This window comes from Apodemus sylvaticus, chromosome 18, assembly GCF_947179515.1.
Source record: "Apodemus sylvaticus chromosome 18, mApoSyl1.1, whole genome shotgun sequence".
NCBI classification, from domain to species: Eukaryota; Metazoa; Chordata; class Mammalia; order Rodentia; family Muridae; genus Apodemus; species Apodemus sylvaticus.
In genome coordinates, this window is record NC_067489.1 from 5494847 (window position 1) to 5506926 (window position 12080).

Sequence of the window (12080 nt, forward strand, 5' to 3'; positions counted from 1 at the left end):
GGGGATCTGTATGTGTTTATGAGGGGATTTGGCAAAAATACAGAGAGCCTTTTCCCCACAACAGCTGCTGTCTGAAAACCCAAGTGTGCTCTGGCTGCTGAAGGTCAATGGTGGACCGAGACAAAGAAACAGCTCACTGGCACAGTACCCTGTCTTCCCCATAAGAACTCCCTATAAGAAGTATGCCTCATTGTTTTTGCTGTTTTCTTAATGGACAAACTCCAGTTCTGCAGGACTTTCTGTGTGTGTTCCATTTAGACAGAATGGCACTTGGCTTTGCAGCTTCTGACACCTGTGCCTGGTTTTATATCCTTCGTCCTCTTGCTAAAGCAATTAAAAGACATCTTGCTGTCTTCACAGTAATCAGGACATGAAATGTTACCCAGTGTTCCAAATGCAACCCATGGGGTTGCCTAACATGTCTCTACAAGACTCTTGGGGGGTTCTGCACAAATGCTGGAAAAACACACGCTGGTAATGTCATTAGCAGAGGAAGAAAACAGATGGTTCTCAGGCCTGAATTTATGCAGGCAATTTTATGTGTTCAGGACAAGTTCAATTAAATAACTATTTCATTATGATTGCAGCTAACCAGTAACCGTCCACCCCTCCCTTCTGAAAAGGCAATTCTCCCTTTCTCCCACTTCTCTCTATTATCCTACCCACAGTGAATATACCTGACATTTTTATTCTGGGAGCAGTAAAACATGAAAAAAATTAACTTCTTCCTGAAGCCATACGTTATAAGCACCTCCAACATGGGAGAGGGACAACAAGGTAACTGGGAGTTTGTTCTGGGTTAGCCCAATTCTGGGATAGCACCATCAAGCTCAACACAATGCAACACCATGAGGGAAGACAGCAGTGTCTATTCCATAAGCACCATAAGAAGAGAGAGTATTCAGAAAGTCACGCACACTGGTCAAAGGTAATCAAAAGCCAATATTTCTTCCTGGTGAGATACGTGTGTTTGGAGACACAGACACAAGGCAGTACATGTTGTCCCTAAGCTTAGGGTTCTTACAAAAAATATAAAAGACCAGCTTCATATTAGTATCTCAATGTCTACCCGAGTGGCTCTCCACTCTAGCTTGTCTTTAATCAGAAGCAAACGCCTGTCATGCAGAAGAAGACATCTCCTTATCAATAATGGAGTTGAATTTGCTTGTCAATAATTAAGAGTTATATTTGGTTATCAATAATGAAGAGTTATATTTAATTATCACTAATGAGACCTTTAAGTGGCCTCAGGACTCCCATTGCACACTGGAGTTGAGGCGCATATGTAGTCCAGTCATGCTATGATATCTAATAGGGAGAGATAGAAGAGCATGAATGACCATTTGTGTACAGGGTGACATCTGCCTGGGACTCTGCTTCAACCTCTCCTCTCTGTACTGTCAGGAAGATCTGTGAGTGCTTGTTAATAGGTAGAATTTCTAGGGCTCCCTCTATAAAATAGGAATAAAAGCACACACAAGTTGATTCCATCCAGGAAGGGGGTTTATCCTGCAGAACTGGAGACCCCACTACCCAGGTGCCTGACCTTGCTATTTCCTCAATGACTGCAATTACAAAAATCAAGCAGAATTTCTGTAATGTTAGCAAAGGAGTGGCTCTCCATGGGCCTTTCCTGGGATTGGTTTAAAAAAAAAAAAACCACTACATTTTTGCTGATAACAACAGGACAAGTTCCATGCCTTCATACTTTCAATGCCCTGCAGCCTGAGGAGGGCTTGGGCTCCTGACTGATGTGGAACTCATTGGCTGTACATTACCAGCCAAGAACATGCAACAGAAGGCCCATACCCAGAGTGTGATCTTATTCTCCGTGACCTTCATCTTTTCTTAGACAGATAACAGAACATGCATTTATCATACATAGCATGACATTTCAGGGGACCAAGTAGTTAACAAACCTCCATCTCACCTGGCCATTCTTTGGTGCTATGATCCACCATTGTCCCCATAGCCATCTGCCCTACTCACCTCTTAGAAACGGGAACTTATAACCACAAAACATTTCTCTATATGAGGACCAGAATAGAGCACATGAGAATCATGCTGCACTGAAAAAAAAGGCTTTAAAGGGGAAGGACATGTATTTCTTACAATGATTCTGCATCTCAAAGTCACTCTGAAGCCTGGCAATAAACTAAGCCGCACTGATGGATCTTCAGATGCTGTGCCGAGCTTCAGAGTGCAGAGAGCAGTTGCTGCACAATGTATTACATCATGCTTGTTGAGCTTCCAAGTTCCCAGTGCCTTTACCCATGATGCAAGGAAAGGCTTATCTCCTGTATTTAGGATGTTGGCTCAATGGCAAAGTATACCACCAGGGCATATGAAGTCCTGGGTTTGATTCCTGGCACTTCAAGAAAATTATGTTGCTCAACATATCAGTAGTGTGTTCTACTTCTTTCTGAACATGCCATGATTTTGAAAGCTCCTCTAGGCTGGATTTTAACATAAGACAGCGTGTTACAGATTTTGTTAAATATTTTCAAAACAAACATCTCCAAAAAATATCAGTAGAATTGTAGTAACACACACGTACATATACACACATGCTTACACATGCACGTGCACATGCAGGTGCGCACGCGCGCGCGCGCGCGCGCGCACGCACACACCATGACTCAATGTCTCTCGGTTCCCAGGTAAAGTGTCATCTGATATTCTCTTATGTCTTTGGGTAAAATTTTCCTAAAATTATTTTCCAATTTTCATCAATTTAACATTCCATGATCTGAAATGACAATACTCAAAGAACAATCTTCCTGTGAAGCTACCTAATTGAGGAATGATGTTCCATATATAATTTGTTAAACTGACAAAGACAGAATTAATCTTATAAGTCATTTGTATTCACAGCTGAGGACACAGTTGTTATTACATTATTAATGCTGCCTTAGAGATTTAGGAGGGTTCTGATATTTCTTTCCATTTTTATTTACTGAAATACAGAATTAATATGAATATGTTGAAATGTTTACAGATCTTAAATACTACACTGTACATGTAAGCAATGAAAATGTATGTCATCATCTTAAACTATTAGAAGGAAGGAATTGACAAAAGCAATCCATATTATATTGCTACCAGTTCAGGAGAAAACATTTCAACAATGCAGATTTTACAGAAGAGACTAAGATAGGAAACAAATTAATGTATCTTTAAATATTTGAGCATCCATCCATTGTGTACTATCTACTACATTTCCAAAACCATAGCCTGCACAACTTTCCTTCTTGTTTCTATCCCACCTCCCCTCCCCTCCCTCCTCCATGCCCTCCCATTTTTGCATCAAAACGATCATTCACCACGATCAAGCAGGTTTCCTCCCAGGGATGCAGGGATGTTTCTCAATATATGGAAATCCATCAATGTAATCCAATACATAAAAAAACTCAAAGAAAAAAACCACATGGTCATTTCATTAGATGCTGAAAAAGCATTTGACAAAATTCAGCATCCTTTCATGTTAAAGGTCTTGGAAAGAACAGGAATTCAAGGCCCTTACCTAAACATAATGAAAGCAATATACAGCAAACTGGTAGCCAACATCAAACTAAATGGAGAAAAACTTGAAGCAACCCCACTAAAATCAGGGACTGGACAAGGCTGCCCTTTCTCTCTGCATATCTTTTCAATATAGTACTTGAAGTTCTAGCTAGAACAATTAGACAACACAAGGAGGTCAAAGGGATACAAATTGGAAAGGAAGAGGTCAAACTATCACTATTTGCAGATGATATGATAGTATAATTAAGCGACCCAAAAAACTCCACCAGAGAACTCCTACAGCTGATAAACAACTTCAGCAAGGTGGCTGGTTATAAAATTAACTCAAGCAAATCATTAGCCTTCCTATACTTGAAGGATAAACAGGTTGAGAAAGAAATTAGGGAAATGACACCCTTCACAATAGCCACAATCAATATGAAGTATCTTGGTGTGAATCTTACCAAACAAGTGAAAGATCTGTATGACAAGAACTTCAAGTCTTTGAAGAAAGAAATCGAAGAATACCTCAGAAGATGAAAAAATATTCCTTGCTCTTGGATTGGCGTGATTAATATAGTAAAAATGGCCATCTTGCCAAAAGCAATTTACAGATTCAATGCAATCCCCATCAAAATCCCAACTCAATTCTTCATGGACTTAGAAAGAGCAATTCTCAAATTCATCTGGAATGTCAAAAAACCCAGCTAAAACTATTATCAACACTAAAAGAACTTCTGGGGGAATCAGTATCCCCAACCTCAAGCAGTACTATAGAGCAATTGTGTTAAAAACGGCATGATATTGGTACACTTACAGGCAAGTAGACCAATGGAATAGAATTGAAGATCCGAAAATGAACCCACAGAATTATGGTCACTTGATCTTTGATAAAGGAGCTACAATCATCCAGTGGAAAAAAGATAGCCTCTTCAACAAATGGTGCTGGTTCAACTGGAAGTCAGCATGCAAAAGAATGCAAATTGATCCATTCTTATCTCCTTGTACTGAGCTCAAGTCCAAGTGGATCAAGAACCTCCACATAAAACCAGACACACTGAAACTAATAGAAAAGAAACTGGAGAAGACCCTTGAGGACATGGGCAGAGGGGAAAATTTCCTCAACAGAACACCAATAGCTTATGCTCTAAGATCAAGAATTGACAAATGGGACCTCACAAAACTACAAAGTTTCTGTAAGGCAAAGGACATTGTCAATAGGACAAAAATGGCAACCAACAAATTGTAAAAAGATCTTTACCTTATATTGAACCATCCCTGCATCCCTAGAATGAAGCCTACTTGATCATGGTGGATGATCGTTTTGATGTGTTCTTCGATTCGGTTGGCAAGAATTTTATTAAGTATTTTTGCATCAATATTCATAAGAGAAATTGGCCTGAAGTTCTCTTTCTTTGTTGGATCTTTGTGTGGTTTTGGTATCAGAGTAATTGTGGCTTCATAGAACAAGTTGGGTAGAGTTCCTTCTGTTTCTATTTTGTGGAATAGTTTGAAGAGTATTGGTGTTAGGTCTTCTATGAAGGTCTGATAGATGAAGGTCTGCACTGAAGCCATCTGGTCCCGTGCTTTTATTGGTTGGGAGACTTTCTATGACCCTTTTTATTTCTTCAGGTGTTATGGGACTGTTTAGTTGATCTATTTGATCCTGATTTAGTTTTGGTGTCGGATATTTGCAGATGACACGATAGTCTACTTAAGTGACCTGAAAACCTCCACCAGAGAACTCCTACAGCTGATAACCAACTCAGCAAAGTGGCTGGTTATAAAATCAACTCAAGCAAATCAGTTGTTTTCCTATACTCAAAGGATAAGCAGGCTGAGAAAGAAGTTAGGGAAATGACACCCTTCACAATAGCCACAAACAATATAAAGTATCTTGGTGTGACTCTAACCAAACAAGTGAAAGATCTATATGACAAGAACTTCAGGTCTCTGAAGAAGAAAATCCAAGATGACCTCAGAAAATGGAAAAATCTGCCATGCTCATGGATCAGCAGGATTAATATAGTTAAAATGGCCACCTTGCCAAAAGCGATCTACAGATTCAGTGCAATCCCCATCAAAATCCCAACTCAGTTCTTCACAGAATTAGAAAAATCAATTCTCAAATTCATCTGGAATAACAAAAAACCCAGGATAGCTGAAACTATTCTCAACAACAAAAGAAATTCTGGGGGAATCAGTATCCCTGACTTCAAGCAATACTACAGAGCAATAGTGTTAAAAACTGCATGGTATTGGCACAGTGACAGACAAGTGGACCAATGGAATAGAATTGAAGATCCAGAAATGAATCCACACGCCTATGGTCACTTGATCTTCGACAAAGTAGCCAAAAACATCCAGTGGAAAAAAGATAGACTTTTCAACAAATGGTGCTGGTTCAATTGGAGGTCAGCATGCAGAAGAATGCGAATTGATCCATTCTTATCTCCTCGGTTCCTCGGAAAACTGGACATGACACTTCCAGAGGACCCTACTATACCTCTCCTGGGCATATACCCAAAGGATTCCCCGGCGTGCAATAAAGACACATGCTCCATTATGTTCATAGCAGCCTTATTTATAATAGCCAGAAGCTGGAAAGAACCCAGATGTCCCTCAAAGGAGGAATGGATACAGAAAATGTGGTATATTTACACAATGGAATACTACTCAGCAATTAGAAACAATGAATTCACAAAATTTTTAGGCAAATGGTTTGATCTGGAAAATATCATCTTAAGTGAGGTAACCCAATCACAAAAGAATATACATGAAATGCAATCTCTGATAAGTGGATATTAATTAGCCCAGAAGCCCTGAATACCCAAGGCACAAATTGCATAACAAATGACTTCCATGAAGAAGTATGGAGAGGGTCCTGATCCTGGAAAGGGTTGATCTAGCATTGGAGGGGAATATAAGGACAGAGAAAAAGGAGGGAGGTGATTGGAGAATGGATGGAGAGAAGAAGGTTTATGGGACATATGGGGAGGGGGGATCTGGGAATGGGGAAATCATTTGGAATGTAAACAAAGAATATAGAAAATAATATATATATATATATATAAAGATCTTTACCAAACTACATCTGACAGAAGGCTTATATCGAAGATATACAAAGAACTCAAGAAGATAGACTCTAAAAAGCCAAATATCCCCCTTAAAAATGGGGTACAGAGCTAAACAAAGAATTTTCATCTGAGGAATATCGAATGGCTGAGAAGCACCTAAAGAAATGGTTGAACATCTTTAGTCATCAGGGAAATGCAAATCAAAACAACCCTGAGATTTCACCTCACACCAGTGAGAATGGCTAAGATCAAAAAGTCAGGAGAAAACAGGTGCTGATGAGGATGTGGAGAAAGAGGAACAGTCCTCCACTGCTTCTGTGGTTGCAAGCTGGTACTAACACTTTGGAAGTCAGTCTGGGGGTTCCCAGTCAGAAAACTGGGAATGATACTTCCAGAGGACTCTGCTATACCTCTCCTGGGCATATACCCAGAGGATTCCCCAGCATGTAATAAGGATGCATGTTCCACTGTGTTCATAGCAGCCCCATTTATAATAGCCAGAAGCTGGAAAGAACCCAGATGTCCCTCAACAGAGGAATGGATACAGAAAATGTGGTATATTTACACAATGGAGTACTATTCAGCCATTAGAAACAATGAATTCATGAAATTCTTAGACAAATGGATGGAACTGTAGGACATCATACTAAGTGAGGTAACCCAGTCTCAAAAGAAAACTCATAGTATGCACTTGCTGATAAATGGATATTAGCCTAGAAGCTTGGAATACCCAAGACACAATGCACATATTAAATGATGCCCAAGAAGAAGCAAGGAGTGGCCCCGGTCCTGGAAAAGCTCAGTGAAGCAATGTTGGGGAATACCATGACAGGGAAGTGGGAAGGGGTAGATTGGGGAACAAGGGGAGGGAAGAGGGCTTATGGGATTTTCAGGGAGGAGGGATCCAGGAAAGGGAAACTCACTTGAAAAGTAAATAAAGAACATATCAAATAAAAAAAAAAAGGAAAGGTGATTTTATCTGTCAGGATACCACAAGCAGAACAATGAGATCCCCATCACTCCCTGTCTCCCTGAAGGACTTTCTGAAAGGAATGTTAGTCAATGAGTAAACAACACAACTCATACAGGAGACATCCTGAAAGTCAACAGCTTCTGCACAGTGTTAATGGGGTAAAGCTGCAGAAGAAGAGAAAACCTTTGTGCCTATACATCCCACAGAGGACTGATATCTAAAATACATAAAGAACTCAGAAAACTCAATACAAAAACCTCAACGACTGAATCAATAAATAGGCTAAGTGAAACAAATGGAAAGTTCTCAAAAGATGGAGCACAGATGAGCAGTAAACACAACAGAAAATGCTCATCTTCCCTAGCCATCCATGAATGTGAACTAAAACCACACCACAATTCATTAAGAAAGCAAGTAGTGCCTTATGGGGGTATGAACCAAAAGGAATGCTTCACATTGCTGGTGGATTCTCTGGCCTGTACTCCAAAAGGCCTAGTCTTCAAGCACAATATCTTCAAATATCTTTTTCTTCAGATTATTTCTTTTGTGGGAAGTCAAGTTGCACTCTGCTTCTTGCTAACAGGAATACCTGAGATAGTGAGGTTGTGTGTGGGACCCACCAGGACAACCAGGAACTCCCCCCCCCATCCAGGTCCTTAATTAGTCATATGTATCTATCCCTGCCTGTCTTAGTATTTTCTGCTGTGAACAGACACCATGACCAAAGCAAAGTATATAAAGGACAATATTTAATTGGGGATGGATTATTGGTTCAAAGGTTCAGTCCATTATCATCAAGGTGGGAGCATGGCAGCATCCAGGCAGGCATGGTTCAGGAGGAGCTGAGAGTTCTACATCTTCATCTGGAGGCTGGTAGTAGTAGACTGGCTTTTAAGCAGTTAAAAATGAGGTTCTTAAAGCCCATGCCCACAATGACACACCTATTCCAACAAGGCCACACTTCCAAATAGTGATACTCCCTAGGCTAGGCATGTTCAAACCATGACACTGCCCATCTAAGGAAACATTCTGTAGGGCAGACACAGCAATACATTTACTTGCCTATCACAAAGGCATGGCTGACACCCTATAACAAAGACAGATAAATGAAAGACAGCACAACAAATTCATTTAACTAAAATTTTGTGTGCTGGAATTACCTTCTGAAATGAAGCCCTTAGCCCCCTAGTCAGAGTATATATTATGAAGAAAAAAATTAAAAAATGCTCAGGAGAACATTGGGGGAGAGTAACCATTACAGACTTCCAGTGGAAATAAATATAAACTGCATGCAATGTTAGTATACCACAGAGACACCTGCACATCATCGTGTTTTTGCTGCAGTTAAACTACAGCACCAACATGGGTGTCCACCAACCAAAATACGGATAGAGAATGGGGTGTATGCTGTATAAACAATGGACTGTTGACCAGTCACTCAGGATGAAATTCTGTTGTATGCATGAAAATGGCTGTTACCAGAGACTTTCTGCTGACTGAATTAGGCCATTTGTACACACTTCTCATGCTGTGATCCTAAATTTCACAAATGATACATAAAATCATGAAAGTCAAAGTAAATGTGTTTAAGAAAAAAAGATGATTAACAGGTGAGTGGGTGAAGGAAAGAGCAAGATGGCGGAGGATGAACTATCCAAAGCACATTGTAAAATAACTTCACAAAACTCCCTACTGTGTGCAATGAATGCACAGGGAAATAACAATGATACAGCAATGACTAGACCAAGGGAGAAAAGACTCCATTTGAAAGACCTTTACAGAGAGGCATAATGAACTTCCCTTTCCTTCCTGTAATTTGTGAATTTGGTTACTAATGTTTCCTGTGAACTTATTTTTGTAAATGTGCTAAATAAATGCAGAGTTGAAATGAAATATCTAATCCTGAGAGAGAAAGAGAGAGAAAGAGAGAGACAGAAGAGAAAGGAAAGATGATAAAGGAGAGAGAAGAAAGGAGAGAGAGGAGAGAGGAGAGAAGAAAGAGAAGAGAGGAGAAGAGAGAGTTTAATATCACAGGTCTCTCTATCTGGGCTTGTACTGACCACCTGCTCATTGTACGGGCTAGAGTTAAAAAAGGAGTGAGAGAGGGGGATGGGGACTATCAACTCAATGGTGTCTTACAGGTTAAATCACTTTCAATTATGTATCTCGGTCATTATCAAGCCAGGTATAGCCACCAAATGTATGGATACAATTTATATTGTTTATACTATTGTTTCTCACTAGTTATACATCCAAGAAGAGAAAAAATATGAATTCAAAGTATCACCATCTAGTATTTAAATCAACAATATGAAAATTACTGTTTTAATAATAAACACTTTCCAGATAACCTTAACAGTAGTGGTATTATCATGGATGTAGCTTATCCTCAAAGGAAGTGACAGGAAGTCATTGTGTTTAGCAAAACATTGGTCCAGGCACCATCTGGATGGCTACTCTTGTACATATTTATTTGTCCTTTAACAATCTTTCTGTTAATATTTATTATTTTGCTTAATGTGCTTGCCTGCATGCATGTACATGTACCACATGGGCCTGCCTCAGAGGCCAGAAGAGTGTGCGGAGTCCCCGGAAGCAGGGATAGTTGCGAGCCCTCGTGCAGGTTGCTGGGACACGGATCCTCTTCAGGAGCATCACGTGCTCTTAACTGGTGCGTCATTTCTCCAGCCCCTCATTACATTCTTTTGGTATCAATATTATTAAACACAATCTGCAGATGACATGGATATTCATACTGTCTATTTATGAAAAATAACAATGACAAAAATCACTGAGTATTCTTACTTAGCAAATGTTTTATTATATCAGAATTACAGTGAAGGCTTTATTGTCTCGGCATAACTTCCAAAATTCAAAAAAATATCTAGTATTTCACTAAAAACCTAAGTGCTAAAGAGTAGCTTCTGTCAACCAACAGGAGAAACAGGGTGGAAGTGTTCAGGGGAGACAGGCCCTCTGCCCTTGACCTGAGTATTCAGAAGCATTACAAGAAGCCTAGAATACTCACAGTTTTATGCTGGTGTTGGTGAAGGTTTCTTCTAAAACAAAAGGATATTAAATGTAAGTTAATTTTAGTTATCCACTTGACTGGATCTAGGAACAAGTGAAGGTGATTTGAATAAGAATGTCCCACCATATATTCATATTTAAATGGTTAGGGAATGGTATTAGGAGGTGTGGGCTTGCTGGAGTAGATGTGGTGGTGTTGGACTAAATGTGTCACTGTGGGCAGTTGGGCTTTCAGGTTTGAGAAGATCAAGCCACGGTCAGTCTCTGCACTGGTTTGAATAGGTTTGGCCCGCATGGGTTCATGTGTTTGAACACTTGGCTTCGCCCACAGGGAACTGATACTATTATGACATGTGTCCTTGTTGGAGGAAGTGTGTCATTGTTAGGGTGGGCTTTGCCAGTCTTCTCCTGTTTGAACAAGATATAGAACTCTAAGCTCCTCTAGCTCCATACCTGCCTGGACACTACCATGCTTCCCACCATGATGATACTGGACTGAACATCTGAACCTGTAAACCAGCTTCAACTAAATGGTAGGTATCCTTATAAGAGTTGCCATAGTCGAGCCGGGCAGTGGTGGCACACGCCTGTAATCCCAGCACTCTGGGAGGCAGAGGCAGGTGGATTTCTGAGTTCAAGGTCAGCCTGGTCTACAGAGTGAGCTCCAGGACAGCCAGGACTATACAGAGAAACCCTGTCTCGAAAAAACCAAATTCAAAAAACAAAAAAACAAAAAACAAAAAACAAAAAAAAACAACAACAACAAAAAAAAGAGTTGCCTTAGTCAATGATGTCTCTTCACAGCAATGGAAACCTAAACTAAGACAATCTCATGCTCTCTCTCTTCCTGCTTCCTACCACGTCTACCCTACTTCCAATCATGATGACAATGTAATCAGCCTCTGAACTATAAGCCAGCCCCAACTGAATACTTTCCTTTATAAGAGATGTTGTGGTCATGGTGTCTCCTCATTGTAACAAAAGCCCTAAGACAGAGGGCAATTCCCAGGATTAACAGGGGAGGGAAGACTTTCTCCCAGGGAGGAGAGTGTGTTCCAGTGACAGCAGATGTGAAGAAGGGAGGAGCTGGACTGTGTTTGCCTGCCTTTTTGCCTTGCTCCTGGCTGATGAGTGTGTCTCTTCCCTTCTGCCACTGCTGACATCCTTTGCTGGCATCAGAACTCAGGTTTGTTGCCCTTCCTAGTGGACTTAAGAGCAGGACTCCTAGGTGCCCTCCAGGCCTTGGCATCACTGAGAATAGCTTTGTACACTAACGATTCTTGTCTCTCAAACATACAGATGCCCACTGTTGGACAACCCAAGCCCTAATGTGTACACCATACCAGTAAATTCTCTCTGCAAACATCATCATTCTATTGGGCCTGTTGCTCTCAAGCACGCTGACAAATACAGCCTGTATAATGAACAAAAAGAGAAACAAAAAGACACAGGTTTGAGCAGGATCAGTGCTAGAGGGTGGGGCAAGCAGCCTTGGT